The following is a 22,701-nucleotide window of genomic DNA, read 5'->3' as shown; positions in this document are numbered from 1 at the left end:
ATAATCTTGTCTGGTTTTGAGTTAGAATATGTATTCTTCATTCCCCTCACAGGGATCTATTTAAGGCTGCCTCTAATTGAGGTCAGTGTGTCATCCTTATTCTTGCTGCTAAATTGGCCTAGCTTACCTGTCCAAAAGTTCTCAAAAGTGGAAAAATATCTTGTGTGCCATGTCAGCTTTTCATGATGACAATGTTCATTTTTGAGCCGAAACCTTAATCACACAAAGTGGAACAGGCCTTTTTTTTCTCATTCATTAGTGTCTCCTTTAATTAGGGTTCAGATTAAATGATTTGCCTAAATTCTGGATTAGGGCTGCAACTAACACCTATTTTCATTATTGATCAATCTGCCAATTGTTTTCTTGATTAATTAATTATTAATTAAAAAGAATAAGTGATAATTGACAGTGGATGACATTCTTAAATGCCTTGTTTTGTCTGATCAACAGTCCAAAACTCAAATGCACGACAAAAAAAGCATCAAAACCTCACATTTGAGAAGCTGAAAATTGCAAATATTTGGCATTTCTGCAAATGACTAAAATGATTATTCAATTTTCAAAATTAACTAAACAATCCCTATCGCAGTTTTTTAACTAATTGTTTTTTTTATTCCACCATGTATACATTCATGTACATTCATGTTTTGACTTGTGTAAATTAATGTCTAGCCAAAATTCTACTCTTTACAGTGTAAAAAATACAATCAGTAAGCCTGAACTGAAAGTTTTATACCCAATATTTAGTGGCAGTTGAAAGTTATTCAAGTATTCAGTGCAGCTTTAAGAAAAAAAGGTTTCCACAGTCTAATAGAACAGTAACATTTCCCTGAGTAGTCTGGTTGAGTCACAGAAGAGGTACCCAGGTTTTAATGACATCATTATATCATTATAAACCTCATCTCCAGGTGATTGTTTCAGATGTTGATTGTGTTGTCAACAAGACCTGAAATCAGACAGCCGTCATACAGGTACAGCGGTGCTGACAATGACAATGACAGAAAGGAGAGAGCTGTTATAATTAGACAAAGTATTCTGAGACTCAAAGGCAAACAGAGTCTTTTTGGCAGCTAACGCTTAACAGCTCATTACTGTGAAATGACTCCTATTAATCCCAACGCTGTCAACCATGGAAAAACTGATAATCAGCTATTTTTGGCTGGACCAAAACAGCAGGGCCAGCCCTACACATGCGGCTGTCCGTGAATGACTGAGTAGCTGAGTGATGAAGTTACACCATTGTTCGGCTGGCAGAGTGTTGGACTTTCCCCGTTGGCCGTTGCACTTTCAAAATGAATCAGCGTGAAAAGTTTTCTATTACATCCTCAGGGGGCTTTTACAGTGCTTCCATGGGAGTTTTCAAGAGGTTCACAATTTATTAGGGGTGTGACAAGATCTTGTACCACCAGATCTCGCGAGACGAAACGCAACGATATTTTTGTCGAATTCTGTCTCGCAAAGCTATAATTAAAGGGCGCACCAAAAAAAAACCAAATGATCGGTTTTCTATCGATCATTCGCACGTCATTTCTTCTTTTTATAATGTTACGTGTGGATCATTAACCTTGTTGCAGCTTCTACCTGCTGAGAAGATCTCAGTCAGCAGTATGAGATGAGGAGAGGAGCAGTAGTAAATTGACCTCAGGTCTCTACACTGAAAGCCTGAAGTAGGAGGAGCACGGAATCTAGCTGAGCTATGGAAGCCTTATGATGTAAAAAGTAAAATGAGTCACACTACCAAATTATAACACAATTTGTTGTTCTACTTGTGTATTTATGTGATACAGGATTTGTGCAATTTACTTTTATTTCTGTGTTTTTATATTAGCAATATGTTATAATTTGTGATAATTGAATTCTTTATTTAATTTCATATTTATATATTAGAATTGTTTATACTCTTTACAATTAACTTTTTAGTATTTGTGATTGTATCTAACTTTTGTATTTATGGTTGTTATTTCCATAAATACCAAAATGATCCATCTATAAAATATCTATATAGGGAAACCTTTTACAGTGCTGCATACTGCACATGATAATTATATATTTAGAAAGTAGAACTAAAGTGATTCATTACAAGCTGATTAAGTAAAACAGTTCAATTCAATTTCCATTTTGTGAATTTTAAATAAAAGAACAGTCATGTATTTCCTCATTGAAGTTTTCTTAAAAATATAGTTCTCGTCTCATCTCGTCTCGTCTCAATCTCGTGAACCCAATATCTTGTCTCGTCTCGTGAGCTGAGTGTATCGTCACACCCCTACAATTTATAAAACAAAAACACATGCATAAGACACAAATCACAACTACATTGAGTAGATATTACCTGGGGACCTCATGCGATTTGGAAAACAGCCCCCCCACACTTCTGTGTTTCATGAAGCACAATCACACGGATAACCAAATTCTGTATTTTTCTCAAATTTACTGAGATTATCCCCCTGGATATGTATGACAACATGACAGGCTGCAAACTTTTACAGTCTTGTCTCTAACTGACCTTAATACATAACTGTGATTGAAACAGAAGACAACACAATGCAGAGCAACTATATGCTCCGAGCTCTCAGCTCTGCTGTTAAATGCAAAGAAGTCGATTTAACTCCTCTTTAAACATACACATACCAGCGTCTCTGCGTCTCTTCCTCTGCTGTCCAGTGTGAGTGACTCTTTGGCTGATTGTGTTGTCAGCAGCCAGCAGGAAAAACGCTTGTGGGGTGTTATTTCTCTGACGTTTTCATATCACAAACGACAGACAATAGCATTAAAACACGAGTCTTGCAAGTAAAACATGAGGCTTATGTAGGCTGTTGAGGAATTTCTCACTTTAAAAATCACGAACACAGTGGATTCACAATGAATTATGATCACATACAATTATTATACATTACTAGAGGTTGCAGGTAGGCTTTTTTGACTGAAACGTACCTTAATCATGTCATGTAATATGCTGCTTCAGTACAAATATTACTGGAAACACTACAGAAATGTGCATTTAATATCCAGGAATTCACATTATAGACACCACCACTAACTGTCCCTGTATCAAATTGGCCACAGATTAGCTCACCCAAACATGATCCAGAAGTATACCATGTTTTGACCTAATCTTGTTCTCCCTCTGTTTTCGTTTTCTTTTCTTTTTTTGTTCTAATGCCACAGTCATTACTTTGACTTTTTCAATGTTATGTGTGAGCTGTTCACATTCAGCTGACCTTGAAGAGCTGGAATTCATTTTAAAGGCCCCTTTTCCCCCCGCTTTTCCTCACAGGTCCTTGTAGTTTACATATACAGTAACCCAAATAATGTGGCATATGTACTGTTTATGAAAATGTAATGATCTTTGGAGGGAAAAAACTGAATATATCATGAAAAAAACGTAATTCATCTTTTATTCATATCACAAATGTGGATGCCGAATATTATCCTTATAATACATAACTAAATAACCAAATCCTAACTGAGAAGCAGTGACGTTTTAATGGCAAAACAACCAGCAGGTGGACAAAAGAGGAAATAAAATGTTATTGTTTTTCTCAATGATTAACATTTGGTTTGTTGACTTGACAAGGTCATGCCTGGTTAAATATCACCTGAGAGGTCCAGTAGAGCTTTTGCTCTGGCTGCTGACTTGTGATTCTTCTCTCCTTAAATGTTTTTCATTGCGTGCAGTCTAATGAATGAAATCTTAACAATAGCTACCAAGGAGACTTAGAAAAAATGGCCATCAAAGGAGCAGCTCTGTCTCCATTTATCTCGCTTTACGACTGTCTCCTGCTACAGTTCTCCCTGTGTTTTGCACAAACTCACACATACGACCCTCCCCCTCTCGGATTCTCTGTCTAGCTATTCTTTTAAATCTTTATGTCAATGCATTCTTTTGCATGTCTTTCTCTTCAAATAGTGCCACATTTCTTCTTTCTCAATCCTTTCTCCTCTTCTCCATCTCGACATCTTGCTTCTAGCAAGCCTACAGTGTGTACAGGCAGTCGCTTATGCATTACAGACACACTCATCAATCCTGTTTTTTCTTTTAGTGCAGAAAGGAGTAGGCTGTCCTTCTGGCTTCCCATTAATTGTAGTGTGAGAACACAGACCAGGATTGTTAAGTACTTGCCTATTTTCTCCTCTCCCCCCATCCTTTATTTAACCTCCAATTGTTTGGCCTTCCATCAGTAGTGACTCTCATATCATCTCATCTGCTCACTTCACCTCCTTTCAACTTTTTTTTTATCTAAATCTTTCTTTCTTTCTGTCCTGCCCTCTCCTGCAGCACCACATTTCACTTTGATGTAAACTACCCACAGCGGGCCTAACTTCAACATTATACGCTGAAACAGGCATCCTGGAGATAAATTATTATTACTGCATGCCATGATGGCATCCTCTATCCTCTGCCCCCCAACACCTCCCTCGGAGCAAAGGTGTGTGGGTAGAGGAGTATGTGCTGATCGAGCGTTCTCAATCAAATTAGCATGAGGTATGGTGGCAGTGGACTCGGGGGTGCTGCGAGGCAAGCAGGCAGTTTCATTTGCTTATTCTTTATCTCAAGGCCACAGTCAACAGACACAGATTCCTCCCATTCATCACGCTATCAGAATAATGTGCTGTGGTACATTGTTTCCTCTGCAGAACTCACATGGGGTAAAGGAACAAAAGTAGTTGGAAAATTGTGAAGAAAGGGAGAATGGATAGCTGAGAGACAAAATAGAAACGACTTATTGACAATGAAAATGAGAGAGGGTTATCACAAGCGGCTGTCACGAAGAAACATGAGCGATTATTCCCATTTGTTGGAAATTATATTTGTGCGCCTGTGGGTTTGCATGTGAATGTGTTTAGTTATTTTTACTCTAACTCTCAGCATTGTCTGTAATATTGTTGAATTGAATGTGTTCCTATGTTTTGTTGATACATGATTATTATCATTCATTTTATCCCTAATATTGAATGAATCCTTTATCCATATTAACTGCATTGTGTACCTTCACTCCCTTCTCTATACCTGCTATGTGGACAAACCAGCATGTCAGCAATGCAGCAGCTTCAGTCCTCCGTTAGCCTCTATGCTGGTTGCTTTCAGCTGCACTGCTGTAAGCTAAGACCTGTTTTGACATACTCACAGACCGATACATAATCACTGCAAGCCCCTTGAAGCAAATTTGTGATTGTGATATCAAGCATTACAAATAATACAAATACAATTGCCTTTGAGACTGACAAAGCTAGTCACACTGGGGGAGGTGGTTGAAGACACAATGCTGGCAAAACTGCTGACAATGAACATTCATAAAATGCTGGACAAACTTGAGAGCACCTTCAGCAACTGACTCATTGTGCCCCGCTGTTTAAAGGAACGTTACAGGAAGTTATCCCTGCCAGCTCCCGTCAGACGCTATAACACACATAATGCCTCTATTAGGCCTATGGTAACTGAATTGGACTAAACTTGACTCTCTAACACTTATATCTACACCTCATACCTACTCCTAACAATATAATATAATATAATTAATATAATATCTATAATGTCTGTCTGCATGTGAAAGAAAGCATGTTTCTAATGTTTTTATTATGACTTGTCATGCCTCAGTGGGACATACAGTAGGGTCCAAAAAATCTGAGGCCACTTGTCAAGATATTTCTATTTTACATTTGAATGTAATACCATTTTTCCATTACAAATGATAACATCATCTTAACAATTTTAATAAAAAGTTCAATTTTTTGAAATGTACATGAATTTTAGACTATCATTAAAAGTATTTGGTTCATACTCCTTTTGCTTAACTGACAGCGTGCACTGGAGTTGGCATGGATTCCACAAGTTTGTGCAAAACCTGATGACCCATGTTATCTCAGCAGGGTTTGACAGTGTTCCAGAGAGGTTTTTGTGATGCCACAGCATGCTTGGCTTTCTCAGTCTTCAAGTGCCCCCATAAATGTTCAATGAGTTTGAGGTCAGATGACTGTGGAGGAAAGTCCATGACAGTCAGGACTCCTTGGTCTTCTTTGGGCTTCAAGTAGTTCTTGCAAAGCTTTGAGGTTTATTTCAGGGTTATTAACCTGCTGCAGTATGACATTTTCTTAACAAATATGCAAACCAGAGACTGTAGCATGTGATACTTCTTGGTCAAAGTGTAGTCAATTTGGTGCAGGTTTCTTACTCCAAAATAGGCAAAGCCCCCCACGCCCTACCACATGAATATTCCCACCACCATGTTTCACTGTGGGTTTGATACACTGCAGTATCATTCTCTCTCCTGTTAATCTCCTTACATACACCCTCCTGTTACTGCCATAAATCTCAAACTTGGATTCATCAGTAAATAAAACTTTTTCCAGTCATTCACTGTGAAATTGTGGTATTTCTTAGCCCACTCCAAGTGTTTGGACTTGTTTCCCCTTCTGAGAAATGGTTTAAATTGCTGCTCTTCCTTTGAGACCTATAGGACTTGTCTTCTTTTGACAGTACTTTTGCTGGAGTCTTACTATCTTTATTTAGCAAATTCTGTATCTGTTATGACGTTGCTTTTCTATCTGTCAGGGAAACAAGCTTGATAGATTGATCTTCTTATGGAGTGGTCAACGGATCCAGTTTCTGCAGCAGAATCTTAAATATTTCTTCTCGTTTTATATGTCTTAACATGTTGTGTTTTTAAATATTTCTGAATCCTGAATCCTGAATTTGTGATTATGTCCCGCTTTATGTGAAAATCTTAGAGACTTTCAAGTATGGACTTTCAGATCCCTTTGTACGTGTCTGGTGATGAAGACACAAATACACAAACTGAGCTATTTCTCTGCTTGTCTTCCCCTGAATAAGATCACAATTCTTCAGTAGACACATTGTGTAATTCCCCACGATACTTGTGTGGCAGTCCATCTATTGCCAGAAACAGGTTAAAGTTTAGGTCATGTTTCGATATAAATTCTGGACCAGTCATATCTGATGGGTTCATAGAATATTGTCTGGCCAACTTTCACAAATGAAATCAACCACCATTTTAAAATGGCCAAAAACATTATTTTCCCATGAAAGTTGATCAAGTCTTTACTTTCACTTGCACTGCTACTATGTGAAACTGCTACTAAACCTCTTGATCATGACTGGATCACTTACTTCTATTAGAAAACTTTGATATTAGATATTTTTGCTTTGGTTACACTTTTGCAGCTCGGCTAGAAATGCTTACACATATTCTATTGTTGAAAGCCATTTCCATTTTTACCTTAAAATCTGTTGAGAAAAACATTTTTTATCATCTTTCTTTCTTTCTTTCGGGGAGCTACGTATGACATGCAGCAAATTTCGTCCAGGGACACTGCAGTTATGTGGCATGTGCAGTAAGCATTCAGCTACTGGGCCCTCTAATAAAAAGCAAATACTTTAAATTGAATGAGCATGAATTATGTTCAATACCTTACTTGTAAATGAGTCACCATGAAATACAGCTGAATAGAGTTGTTGAGTTCATGTATTGTGAGTGAAGAGTTTTCATACTCCTGCAGTCCTGTCAGGACTAAGCACATCATGTATTACCGGCAATGAGGACACGGAGAAATTGGTCTGTACTGAAGTGCTCCAGTGATTTCTCCAGTCATAATTCAAATTATTAGGTGGAAAGATAAGTTCTCATTGCTGCATAATGCCATTTTACGTGTACTGCCTGAATTGCTGCTTGAACTGCATTATTTTTTTCTCTTAGCACATAAACAACAGTGTCTGATATACTGTACATGTGTATCAACCTCAATATTTTCCATCTGCTCAAAAACAGCATAATGGCATATTATTACAATCTAAAAAGGACAGAACAGTATGAGAAAAAGTACAACATTACTGATAACAGCAATAGCTTTGGCTCTGTTGCTGTAAGGCATTTTCACACAATAAAAATCCCTCCCTCCGCCAAATCCCAGTCTACCTGCAGTGAATACCTGAGAGTGAAACCTACACCAAAGTGACAAAACCAGAGTTGCTAATTAAACTGTAGGACCCAACAAAGCAGAGGCTATGACACACTTCAAAGGTGGTGAGGCAAAGAAGGAAGTAAAGCACAGAGGGAGAACGACAAAAAAAATGTTAGAAAAAAGGAGGTGGGGGGAGAAGAGATGAAAGAGAAACAAAGGTAGACCCAGGAAACTGGAATGTGTAGCGTGTGTGTGTAAAAGAGAGAGTGAGAGGGGGAACAGACAGATGATGTGATGGATCATCAAAGGTTAAGCAAGAGTGTTGAAGGGACAGTCTCATCAAACAACGCAGATGTCTTTCTGTCTAGGAGAAGAGGAACAGATCACTTAGCCTACCTCTTTCTTTCTTTCTTTCTCTTTTTCTCTCCTCTCTGTCCTCATTGCCTCTATGTAGCTGTTAAATTTCTGCAGTAAGTGCTTAGTCATGAGGTAATGGCAAGGCAGGTGTGCAACATGAAACAAATGGGGAAACATCAAATATTCTGTATGTTCTTTTGACAGCTGACACCTGTCCACAAACCAGATCTGTCTGCAGTAGACCTGCTTGAGTATGAAATACATTTTATCAGTAGCTTGTCTGTTTACATTGAACCCTTAATACTAGGGGTGGGAATCTCTTGGCACCTCACAATTCGATTAAATTCCGATTCAGAGGGCTACGGTCTGATTTTAAAGTGATTATTGATACATTTTGATGCATCTCAACGTATGACATCCTCATTATTCTTTCTTACTGCGGCTAATTTCTCATCAATTGATACAAGAAGTCAGATAAATATGAACACCATTTTTATTTAGAGGGTAATTTAAAAATCTGGATGTCAACATTCAACATACATGTTAAAAACATAAATGTCTTCACATTAAAATAAGTAGACCAAAATAAAGTCATTAATATAGACCTAATAGGGGTGAAGCTCACCTGCCTGTATGAGAGTAACAAACTGAGGGCGTAGTGCAGCGCTATGTTTGTTATCATGTCTACAGCAGTGGAGAGCAGCCTCTCTGCTGTACTGTTAGTGTAACAGGTCCCAGGCAGAGTACCTGTCCACTAGGGATGTCCGATCCGATATTTGGATCGGATCGGCCGCCGATATTAGCAAAAAATGCATATCAATATCGGATCGGCCTGCACGGGAAAATCCCGATCCGGACTCCCGATCCAGTTTGTTTTCAAAACTCCTTCAAAGCACCGCTGTAGGTAATCCATTCCAGTTTTTTTCAAGTTTCCCCCCCAAATCCGGTCCGCGTTTTTCAGCACACCTAGCGACCTGTCCAGCATCCCACTATTTATTTTCTACTCAGCTTTTTTGTGTGTTTTGCTTTTTTAATACAGTTTACAATATTGTTTGCACTGATGGCTTTTTAAGCCTTGGTTTACACTCTTGTTGTTCAAGAGCAGAGCACTGATGCCAATTCAGTTTGTGTGGTTAATTGACTATTTATTATTTTGTCTATTTTGTGTTTATTTAACCCTGTTAAGAATAAACAGGTCAGCTTCTCATTACCAACCATTGTGGATTATTCAAACTAACCTAATTAAGTTGGCTAGTTGTTCTTAAGAGTAAAACCCTTTTCAACATGAGTATAACAACAAAATAAGTAAATATCTTTAATCTTTAATACATGCTTGGATCGGCCGGTATCGGTATCGGCCTATGCTAAAAGCTACAATATCGGTATCGAATCGGAAGTGCAAAAAGCTGGATCGGGACATCCCTACTGTCCACAGATAAGGTTCCTGTAAAACAGGATAAAGAATGAGACAGGCGACAGTTTGCTTCTGTTCAGTGCAGCTTCGCTCAGTCGAATCTTTACTTATCAATTTACAAATATCTTTTCCATACTCAAATGTCAAGTAACAGTACGACATCCATAATATCAGAAACAAAACCCAAATACTGTACACATAAGCTGGTTACAGTATAAACCTCCTATTTCCAAATAAACACACATTTACCCATTCTTCATAAAGAATAATCCTGAGTTCAGTGGACAACTGCATTAATACATCCGCATTCAGTCAATTAACTGAGTTATTATGTAGTTCACAACTACTGAAAATAAGACCGTGAAATATAAATTGTACAGGACCTCACATGTCCCCTTATTTCATCTCACTCATAGTGCAAATAAAAGAAGAAACTAGCATATTGCTCTGACTGTTGATTCAAAATAAATGCCTGAGCTGAAGGCTTGAGCTGAAGACTTGCAAAGTTTTAACAATTTTAACTGGTTACAACATCGACAAAAATATATGTATCTCGCTCTATAACTATCACATTTAATTTATTCACGCAGGTAACAAAATACTGTACCCAAGATAATAGTTTTTAACCCAAAATGAAATGTGCTGGAGCCAGAAACTACGACATGGTTTGGTCACAACAGAAAGAAAAAGTAAACAGCGGCGCCATCTTGAGTCGTCGCGATACACCGAGAACTATAAGTTCTGCCACCGGTTCACAAACCCATTTATTTCAATAGCCTTACAAAATCGACCTACTATCATACTGAGATGTAAAGCAATAATGTGGGTGTTTATGTATGTTTTGAAACATCACCGACCTGTAAAACAGGATAAAGAATGAGACAGGCGACAGTTTGCTTCTGTTCAGTGCAGCTTCGCTCAGTCGAATGAGGAAATAAACAAGAGTCCGCTCAGAAGATGAGTCCAAGAGGAGAAGCAGATCGCCACACTGCCTCCTACTGGTAACACTGAGTAACTCTCTAGCTTTCACTCTTATGAGCTAAAAGAGTTAATTATTGAGCATTTTGACCCAAATTAACACATTTCTTTCACAGAAATAATCATTTCAAAATAAAACAAATAAAATTACATAAAATGTGACCTTCCATTTCATGAGCGTCACATTAGCTCTGGGACAGACATCACTGTCCAAATTGCTGAGCAGCTGCAGGGTTGTTAAAGTGAGACAGACTGAGCACCGAGTTATTTTCTTCACCTCAGAGTTTACGTTGTTTCATGCTGCAGTCTGTGTTGGTCAGCTGATCTCGTTAGCTGAGTGACAGCGTTGAAAGTTCCCAGTAAACTTCACAATCGTCTCACAAACGGAATTATTTAGTTATTCGATCAAAAAATGCTGCAGTCGCTTCTTTTTTAAGATGAACTACAGATGAACTCTCACGTGTGTGCTGCCCTCACAGTTTGGTTCTGCCCTTGTCGTCCGTCAACATCAAGTTATTAACTAACGTTTAAATAATCAAATCTTGACTTTTGTGAATTGATACAGAGTTTCCCATGGCCGCATTGCGATGCATTGTATAATCGAGAAAGTTCCCCACCCCTGCTAAATACAGTAATAACATGACATCATTAAAGCTTTTGTATAAACAATGGCTCAAATTGCTATGTGTAATGTGAAAGAGGTTATTCGTAGTGACATAACCACACATAATTATAAGAGATTCTGCAGTTCCTTTCACCTTTATGAAGCTTTGTAGTGTCTTTCAGCTCATTGTTTTGGTTTTAGGGAGAAGCTGCTACCTGTCCAGCACCAAATAGGAGACACAATTTAGAAACTAACTGATGAATGTAGCTTATTCCATTTCCTCTCAAGTGGTAAAAAAATTAAATTGTTACTGCTTTAAACAGTGTTTATCATGTTGTTATAAGTGCAACATTCTCAACTGAAAACTAAATGATTATATAACGCTTATAACATGTAAGTTGGGTTATTACATGAATTTAGTTTTTTCACAGTTTAAACAGATTGGAATAATATGTTGGTTGCTTTTGCATTGTTTGCATGTGTTATACCTCCCACAAAGATATAGGCAAAAAAATGGTGAAGTTCAGAAAAGGGATATAACACTTTAAAAGACGTATGCCAGCTCCAGACACAAGTCCCTTGAGGTTCTTGAGTTGTAGTAGTTTTATTTGTGCAAGCCTCTCTCCTTGTATTTTACTTGTACTGTATGTACTATATCTCCCTCCATTGATTTCTGTTGAGGGCAGGAGACCTGCTGTCAGTGAACTGTTAGACTGCATGTATTGATATCTCCTCCTTGCCTTAGGGCATGAGGTTCAGTGCAGTGTTTCCACACCCATCTCATTGTGTTTTCTTGCAGCCGGACCGATGCATTTTCCCTTTTTTTCCTTTTATCTGTCCTTTCAAGCCCTTTTCAGATTTTCTCTTTCCCTCACTGTCTCTGTCCCTGAACCTGAATCCTCCTTTGAACAACTCCACATAGCTTTCTGTGACATCCTCTTTATTACAAACCAGATATATATCACGTTTGTCACATGTGATTGATGTTGCTTTCTGATGGCCTTGTATCTGATCTACTGTATTTACATGTTTGCCGTCAGGTTTGTTAGCTTGCCAATCAGTCTCCACGCAGGGCCAGTTGTCTGTTTCTCATATATGAAGACCATTGATAATCTAAAACATAGATTTTGATCAAAATGCAAAGGGAAAAAATTGCTTAAATGTACATTTGATTCAATTAGTATATTTTTGATGACATGTCAAAATACAGCAGATTGACTTCAGAACTGAATATGATTAAAGGTAAACTGTTCTCCTTCCATTATTTATTCTCCACGAGATTCTCAGGGAGATTAACCTCTGATCCTGATATTCATTCAAGTTTTGTAAGGTTGACATCAACAAAATTAGTCTGTTATAAGAAAGGAAGTAAATCGGACTGCAACGCAAAGATTAAGGATAATTTGTGATATTTTTCTTTGGATAGTTAATAATGTAAATTTTACCAAAATTGGATCATATCACTGAAACTGAAACCAGTACAGCAAAGATTAGAGAGTTAATGTTTATTTAATAGAGACTGGTTACATCATGACATGAAATGTCCTGATTAAAAGCTGATGAAAGATGAAATAAATAGAAGGACACTTTGTATTAGTGATGAAAGCTTTTGTGATCTTGTGTCCACAACACACCAACCACAGTGCAAGTTACAGGGCTAATTTAAACACAGACAGGAAGCATTTTGCCACTTTGTGAAGACTATGCACATATCTACTGCTTTTTGCCTTTTAGTATAATACATACTACCCAACTAGGGCTGTGCGATATGATGACACATATTGTGTAATGAGAGACAAACATCTTTTGTTTCATATTTTGGACTATCATTTATTTCGTTGTGACACAAATCTCACTCTTCATAGTAAGATTTTTTATTTTTTTATATTCACAAAGCTTTTATTGCACTTACAATAATGTAACTTACAGTAATCTTCAGTTGTTGTAAACTCTCCAACTCTTCACTGATGTCTGTCTCTGCTGTTGCACACAGAGGGCTCAGCACCGCCTGTGCTGAGAAAGAAAAGAGGAGAGAAGAGAAGCAGCGAGGCAGCGACTATAAATGACAGCAAAACAGTAGAGACTCTCTTTATTTATGTTTTTTACCAAATTTATGTGCACTCGTTTCACGTCAGCTCCGTGTGAGAGTCTCTACTGCATTTTGCTGTAATTTATGGTCACGCTGCTGTCCTCTGCTCTCTATGGTTCATGGTGGGCGGAGCTGAGCCCTCTGTGTGTGTGTTGCACACACAGGAAAGACAACGAACCAGTTGAAGAACTGGATAGCTACACTCATGTTACTTTAAGTGCAATAAAAACTACCAGAGTAAAAAACCAAGAAGAGTAATTTAATTAAATTGGCACAAAGGATGGCTGAAGGTTGAGCGGACTAACTATTTATCCATTGAATTAAAATGTGCTATATCAGGATAGGTATTGGAATATGAGATGTTGGTCATATCGCCCAACAAACTGTTTCAGGATCTGAGAACATTGCCAAAATGACCTGTATTTTACTAAAACAGCTCAAGGAGAAAAGAATCCCTTTACAGATACAGTAACAGTTACACAGCTCTGCGATATGAAACCTGACCCATTTATATGATGGGAATCTCCATGCCTCTTCAATGTTTAATCAAGCTAATTGGCTTCATATACAATGGTCAGAGTGATTAATGCTTCACTGGAGCTCTGTCATCAATGCATTGTCAAGTCGCTCACAGCGTCAAACAACCTCTTAGCCTCTGATTGATTTTCCAGAGGACCCAGTCCCTTCCCTTATTACCCTATTACCCCGTTTTTCTATTCTGCACTTGCTCCGTCTCTCATTTCTTGACACCATGTAATGATTCTCAATTTCTTGATTGCTCTCTCTCTTTTTTTGTGTGTTCTTTTAAATGAGTTTAGGCTGTGTGTGTGTTCATATGTGTGCTTGTGTGTGTTCATTGGTTCATGATGAATCCGCTGAAGAAGTTGTTTCATGTCAATGGTGCCAGTGTTTTTTAAAAGAGAAAGTATAATTTCATTCACAAACTTTTCCAGCTGACCCCCATACATCTAGTAATACAACAACAACAATAAACAATAAACTGTATAAAAATCTAAATATTGTATATCCCACTTCTGTTTGAAAAACTCAAGTTGGAGCTAAAATATTGTATAGCAAAAATATTTGTAATTATAAAGTATAAGAAATGGATCAAAGTGTTTGTCTGCTTCAACTAATCCACAAACTTTAGCATGCTAACTGCTAATAGTATTAATGAAGATGTACTTTCAAGGCCAAAGAACACATCTATTAAAAGTTTAATCAATGAAATGTTAAAAATAGTGAAAAAATAGCACTGAGAATTTCTCAGAATACATTGTAATGTCTTCAATTTTGTCTAATTGTTCAAAATCTTAAAATAATCAATTCACTGACATTTATGATAAGAGAATAATCATATCATAATGCCTGGAAGAGGCTGGAACCAAAAACTTCACAAAAAAGTTGCCAATCACTTTTATTTCAATCGACTAATCGATTAATTGACTAATTGTTGCAGCTCTACGCACATCATTAACTTTATATATTGGTTTGTGGGGTTACAGATTTTCACTATTGTGTGGAAAAAAGTGATGATGTAGTGAAAATAAATACAAGTATGTAAGCTAAGTAGCCAAAGGGTTCATGAACAAAATAAGTCAGATCTTACCTTTCTCCTGCCTTAATTTGAATAACTTGAACAGCATTGTTCTTCTATTTCAATATTTTCTTTGACACTACTTGTTTTTGTTTTCCTTGCCATCTGCAGAGGACAGGAGCCAGTGAAAATGTGTATACTGGCAATGTTTGTGTTATTGATTGCGGGACACAGGCAGGAGGTGGAAGGTAGAGTGTTGGTAAGTGCTGCCTCTCTTTTTCTAAATGATGGTGGAAAAGACCCGCTCTTCAAGGATAGAGCGCTGACCCATGGTCCTAATGTGAGCTGAAATTACTTAATGAAATGTGCAGTGAATGGCAGCTGAAACTAATCCAGTAATTCTCTGTGTTCTCCGGCTCATGCTCTCTCTCTCTCTGACAGTGGTTTGACAGGGCTTCAGTAACCTGACAGGCCAATTAGACAGCAATTTGCATATCTTCTTTGCTCCATTTGCCTTGTTCATGTGAGCATAAAATAGGATAATCTGGCTTTTGAACCTGTGTACGACATCAGAGTCACTCAGACTAACTTTATCCTCCATCATCCATGACCCTTCCACCCACCCACCTCCACCCCATCTCTGTCATTGTAACCGACTTAGACCTCTGTTGTTCTATCACCTTTTCTCACATCAGTTCCCATTCTCATTTTCTTAGCCCCCACCCTTTCATCCTTCTCTTCTCTCATCCTTGTCAGCTCCTAATTACGTAAAGTAAACAGGAGGACAGCACCACCTGAACAAAGTTAATTGGAGATATAGATAGTATTTGTTTTCTAAAGAAATATGTCCATTGTAATATGACAAGCTAACATAAGTGTATTCATACATGCATATAAATACTTTCTATGGGAACTGAATGGATGGCTGTGATTCTAAAACTGCCAGCGCTTTATTACATTTCTCCCTCAAAATATTGCTAAACACCTCAAAAATATGAAATGAAAAAATAAGCACAGTGTTTTGTGAAATCATTTGTATCAGACAATAATTCAACAATTTGTAACAAACCAATATATGTAGTTGAACAATATGAGAAATACACTTATTTGCTTTCTTGTCCAGAGTTAGATGAGAAATTCAATACCACCATCTATGTTCGGTAAATTATAAGGCTGCAGGAAGCAGCCTGTTAGCGTGATCAGCATAAAGTTCAACCTGACAGAAACAGAAACAGGAGAAAACGGCTAGCCAGGCTCTGTTATTCTTATGGAAGTTATAAATAATTATGAATTTATTAAATCTACCTACTACTACCTAAAGCTCACTAATGTTCTACTGTAACTTGGACTGGACAAAAACTTACTTGGAAAAATTACACATTATGGTTTTAAGGGAGATTATATGACTGACTAATTTTTGACCACACACAGTAACCCCCGAAGTCTCTGCTGGTCACCTGACAACATCACAATGATGACAAGACTACAGGGCATTTCCCAAAACTTCAAACTATTCCTTTAAATTATGCTGAGACCCCAACTGCTTGTGAAACTAAAACTATTCACTTAATAATTAAAGTTGAGCACTCTGCGTATTTGATAGATTTTCTGAAGCCTGAATCTATCAGCCAACCTCTTTATTAAAAAATGACATTTCTTCTCTCTGTTAAGTGCATCTCGGCTAACCTGACACACCAGATGGTTTATTACACAGAACCATCTGAGAAGTTGTCCTTGGAAACTGGCATAAAAGTACTTGGCAGATGATTGGATGAACCATCTGTCTATTACCATCTCTCACTGTCTTACCTGGTAAGGCAGCTGGATTCACAAGATCGAGAGATGATGAGATCAAGCAAGAGTCTTCAATGTTGCTGATTAGGTCTGAACTAGCAGTGGTTTGGACAAAAGCGTATAATTTAATGCCTGACCAGATAGATTCTTGCATGATGTGGTGATCTTGTGAATCCAGTTGTCTCGCAAAGTAACATTTCACCTAATTAACTACAAAAAAATGGTCCCCGTTTATTGCCACTTAGCTGTTAGATTGTTGCTGTTCAGTAAATTAGATTTCATCCTTGTGCTCCAACCTTAAGGCGGAGAGTGTACTGCGGGACAAGGGTCTCCAGGGTCAATTATGGCAGTGTAATGATTGTAATTGGCTAATTTTCAGCCCATTACCCTATTTTATGTCTCATTCAGCGAGTTGTAATTTAGTGAAGAAGTGATTGCTTGTATGACTCTGGATGATAGATGATAGTCAGCGCTAGAAAAGGGGCGCTCCATCATTAATAGTGTCTAGGAATGAGCTGTCATGTCAGGGACAGAGTAGAGGGTGAGAGGCAGGAGAGACTGCCCTTGATGCAGTGTGAGGGATTACAGGCAGTATACATGTGTGCCTTAAATAGAATTACAAACCAGGTGTCCTCATGTATGGATTCTTAACTCTTCACAGGATTTCATGCTAAATCTACCAAGTTCTAAGTAGCTACTTACACAAGTCATATCTGTGTCATTTCTGACAACCAGTCAAAAAAGCAGATGTACTGACAGCTTGCCTTGTGCCAACATTTCTTAGTATTTTAGTTAAGTGTAATCTCTGGTAACATTTCTTGCAGTGTGTGTCTGCATGTCTTTTTTTCCCCAATGTCTTTTCTACTTGCTTTGCTCAGTGTATTTTGCTTACATTATGACTTTCCAATCACAGTACACAGCTAGATGACCTCTGAAGTGGTCCCGCAGGATCTGACAGCTGTGTAAGTGAAATGAGATTTTTGTGCGTCTTCACCTGCCACTGTGCCTTCTCCCGGCTATTCAGACAAAAAGGAGGAGTACTCACTTTTCCAGAAATGCCAGAATGCTTGAAAGGCAATTTCAAACAAGTGGCAGAGTAATGGATGAGGGCAGCGAGGGCCATCAGTCAAGTGCTGAACAGAACTAAGTCAGAGTTTTAGCTAACATATACTTACAGTACAGCCACTCTCCTACCTCTGCAAAACCTGCAAATGACTCAATTTCCCTTACAGGCAGAACACTGTAGCAGGAAATTACTTTGAAAAGTTATTCACAATACATATAAGTTGTATGAAGGACTAGTTTTGGAATAGTCTCTCAAAGGTGGCTTCCTATGATCATCTGCCATTTAAAGGGAATTATAGCATGAAGCAAATAAAACACAAATAAAAATGTTAATAATAATAAAAAGTGCTATTTTTCCTCTGTTGATATCATAAGACAATCCCAGAAACAATGTAAATATCAGCTCAAAGTAACTATTAGATGAAATGACCTTTTAGTGCTTCGCTTCCAGTTAGACCACAGATGAACAGGAACTGAAGAATAAACACATAAAAGACAAATTTGTTCTTCTCTTACTTTGAACTTTTTTCATGTGTTTAATAATTAGAGGGAGTGGATCAATAAAAAATGTGTTCACTGCAGTTCTTGTAATTGTTCATAAATAGTTAAAAGGAGAAACTAAAAGAAAAGAAAATACACTCTGTTCAATATCTTCCGCTTCTCATACTGGTACACAATTTGTACAGTATAGTGATAGCATGTAAAGCACCTTGAGCTCTGCAGCACTGCAGCTGAGGAACTAATTTAAACGTATGATTTCCTCTAGTGTTATTAGTATTCTTTCACAGGTTTTTATCTAGTGTTACACTCCTGAGGATGTCTTTGTCTCTGCTAATTGTGAGAGAGCAAGAGAGAATAAAGGCAAAGTGGAAAAAGAGGGAGGGAAAGGGGAATAATGAAATCTCCCTTATCTATGTTTGTCTAACTCCCATGGCATGAACAGATGAAGACAGTCTAATATCAGCCCCTTCCTGCCCTTCTAAGACCTTTTGCTGACCTTTTTGTGTCATTTAACACTATCACAAGTGGGGCTGTCGCTATGAGATGAGGATTTTGTCAGGTCACGGCCCATATGGGTTGGATATTATGTGTGGGTGATAGATTTGACTGTGGTGAAGCAGCATTTATAAAAAAAAAAAAAGAAGCCCCGCTACTAACCTCATAGGCTAAAAAATCAACACGAAGCTTCAGAGAAATATATAATTTTCTTATTGGTTTAGTCTGTTATTTGCCTATATACATATATAAAGATGTTCCAAAATTAACTTGTGAGGTGACTTTTCCACAGTTTCCACTGAGGTTTATAGTTTGATATTAAATGCCATTAGCAACTAAATAATCCTTGAATACTCGTTTGATATTACTGTATGGTATGGTACGGTACCTAGATATGGTTAACTGGCCTTTGACGTTTGACTGTGTGTGTCTGGCATTTTTTGCAATTGTATTATCTACATTTTTCATGCGACTGTGCAGATATGGTATTCTTATTTTTCAAAAAGAACAGTTTAGAGTTAAATATATAGATACAAAATAAATGCAGAGAGAAAAAGACAGGCAGTAAATATTGTTTAACAGCTACCCAGATACAATTTTATTCCAAGATCATGATTTTCACTCATGCTTTGTGTCTAATGCATGTTTTCTTTTAAATCTCTATTTGATGGGACTTGGTATTCCTATTCAACCTGGAAATGTTGTTATTACAGTATTCAGACAAAGTAAATATGACAGCTTAATGTTTACCACGACTGAAAAACATTGGTTTGCACAAAATCTTGCTTCTCTCCAGTTTCACTCTGTGATTCAATGTAGCAAATCTGTGTAAATGGATAAAGCCATTCTCTCTAAAAACAAAAAGACACCTTCACTTTTACCTCAGCTGACTACCCGACAAGTGATCAAACACGACAGCGATGCATGCATGAGCTATTGCCTGCCGTCTGTTATGACAAACATAACTAGCATGCAGAGATCAATGAAAGATGACAGATTAGGTTATCTTAACCTCCACAGCATATCAAAACTACACTGCTCATTACCTCTTCTCAACATGTTTTCTCTGAATTTACCTTCCTGATGAATGCTTCATGCGGTTTCTCCCAGCAGCCCACACCCCTGCTGGCCCGCCTGACTCAGATGGTTTAGTTATGTCATTTTAATAAGTGTGCATTAGCATGCAAAAGGTCTCTTGGGGTTTTCAAATGCCACCTGTCAGATTCCATTGATGTTTGTTTGCTTTAACTCATGCTATAGCTAAACATCTAGAACAGATAATGTGAAAATGATTATAATCCCAATTATTTGCAACAAATGCAGAGAAAGACAGAGGGACTGAGATAGTCAAGACAAAATGTATTGGTATAGCACATTTATAACAACCACAGTTGACCAAAGTGCTGAACAGACTTAAGATACCAAAAATAAATGAATGTAAAAGTAAATAAATAAGAATAAAAGAAAACAATAAAAATAAGAATAATAAGAATTGCAGCACAAAACAAGATTAGGACATGGTATTAAGCTCAACTCAAGCTTAAGGCCAGCAAGAAGAGGTGGATCTTCAGCAGCAACTTAAAGGTTTAAAAGGTCTGAGCAGTTCTTTCCAGAGATGTGGGGCAGTCACCCAAAGGCTTGGTCGCCTCTATTTTTGTGCCTGCATCCCGGAACATCCAAGAGCATCTGGTTGGTCGACCTCCGGGCTCTAACTGGATTATGATGATGTAAGAGTTTGGCTAGATAAGGTGGTGCCAGCCCATTTAAAACCTTAAAAACAAGCAATAAAATCTTAAAATCAATCCTGAAACGGACAGTAAGCTGTTGGAGAGAATCCAGCACTGGTGTTATGTGATCATGCTTTCTTTTTTTAGTTAGAATATGAGTGGCTGCATTTTGTACTAACTGCAGATGATGGAGAGACAACTGTTCTACACTCATATACAAAGAATTACAATAGTCAAACTGAAAGGAATTAAACTCATCAATAGCTGTGTGTGAGAGAGATAAAGATTTACCATGGCTTAAAGTTTTAATTGGGAAAAAAGGTAGTTTAAACAACTAAACTAATATGTTTATAAAATTTGAAGGAGCTGTCAAATCGCAACCAAGAATCTTAACAAAAGATTGATTGTAAGGGGCTGGGAGTACCATCAGAGTCATCCAAACATAATAATCTCATTCTTATTTTCATCAAGTTTGAGAAAGTTTAAATCCATCCTAGTTTTGATATGTGGGAGAAAGTGAATTCTACAAGAGAGACAGAGGGAAATATTTATTTCAACTCACTGCTCACTTAGTGCTGTCTGTGAATAGACTTCACAAGATAAGCGAAGCCTCCTTCTGTTTGTATGACACTACATAGAGAAACAGTAGCCCTACAGGCATCTGAAGTACAGTAGCAAACACCAAATGATTTTAAAGCCCTACCAAACAATGTGTTAATATCAACAATAAATCAAATGACTTGGTGTTAAGTAAAAGGGTTCATTTAAGTGTTTACCCTTCTGAGAACAACTGACACCAGTATGTACTTTAAGCTGATTTCAACTCATTGTTGTGGGTTGCCAGTTTCAGGCAAAACATCTAAAGATGCTGGTAGCCAGTCTCAGCAAAAAAGCTCACAAAGGACGATTGTACACCACCATTTAGTGCAAAGCGACGCAATACATAAATGAGCCGTTAGCGAAAGAGTCCAACATCTAATTTAAAATATATGAATTTTTGTGGTAACTTAATAGTAGGTTTTAAAAAAAAGCCGGCACACCATGCACCATGATATTGTTATCATTGTTGTAGCCTTCATTTAAAGAGTAACTACATCATCATCATGTACATTTTTGCCTATTACAATAAGCAGAAATATCACCTATGTGCTTAACATCAGTCTCTGTTCTGTTCTTGCAGATCAAAAGAATCAAACAATTTGGTTATTCATCAAAACATTGCTCTGCAGTTCTGCTAGTGGTTAAAAAAACGCATCATACTTTTAAGTGCTGTTGCTTTACCTTCATTATTTCATCTTGCAGTTAAATGACTATAGGGGGATTATGATGAGTCTGGTGAAGCTGTGTCACATCCAGGATTATATATTGTGATTAAAGGTTTATTAGTTGGCTATTTGGCTGGTTAGACTTGATGACTTGATTATGGAGCTGCAATCTGGCATCCACTGGATATTTATGCGAGTTGTATTTATATGCAGAGTGCATTTCTGTCATGAGTCAATATAAAACCACAGGTACGGATCTTTTTAGTGCTGGATGTGGGTCCATAATTTGAATTTTGTGTAACTGAGCAACAGGTCAGTTTTTAAAACAACTTTGACGGTTATATAATATCATTAAAGTAACTAGACAGCATCAGGACCAGAGATAAATTAATAGTGGTAGCTTTGGATGGATGCCAGTATGCCATTCATTACTGGGTTGATGTGTTGAATTAATGTTTTGCTCATAACATAAAGCTGGTATCCATTTGTAAAATGTATCCATGCCACTTTAGCTTTCTAAATAAATGCCTGCACTTGAGTTGCCGAGTCAGGTCAGTTTTATTTATAAAGCCTAAAGTCGGAAGTCTGTCTCAGAAGGCTTTTCAATCTGAAAAACATACTCCAGCCTCTACCCTCACAATGAATAAATGTTCAGTTATTTATGTGTGTTGTTGAGCTGAACAGTGCAGGGCTTGACATGCAATGTAGTGATGGTGGTTTGGGAAACAGATGTTAATCTAAAGATCTAGGTCGTAAGCATTAGTGAGACTTTCTTAATGAAAAGCAAAATACGAAAAGGTGGTGTAGACAATTGATTTATATTTATTGAATGTTAAGCAATTATTTGTAATTGCACAGTATGTAACATATGCACACAGTTTGTAATTAGAATTTTGTTTTGTAAGATTAGTTTTAAAGTCTTCCTATTGTTGCTGACTGTTCCTCTGCATGCAAATGT

General features: G+C 37.5%; 1 protein-coding gene across 1 annotated transcript in view; it reads left to right on the top strand.

Annotated features, from left to right (window-relative positions):
• LOC133990799 (calsyntenin-2-like) overlaps positions 1 to 22,701 on the top strand; it is a 150,821-nt gene that overhangs the window by 74,041 nt on the left and 54,079 nt on the right. The gene's annotated exons all lie outside the window — the stretch shown is intronic.

The sequence above is a fragment of the Scomber scombrus genome, chromosome 11, assembly GCF_963691925.1.
Source record: "Scomber scombrus chromosome 11, fScoSco1.1, whole genome shotgun sequence".
Taxonomy (NCBI): domain Eukaryota; kingdom Metazoa; phylum Chordata; class Actinopteri; order Scombriformes; family Scombridae; genus Scomber; species Scomber scombrus.
The sequence above is the reverse complement of the archived record's forward strand: the minus strand, read 5'-3'. Positions and strand labels throughout refer to the sequence as shown.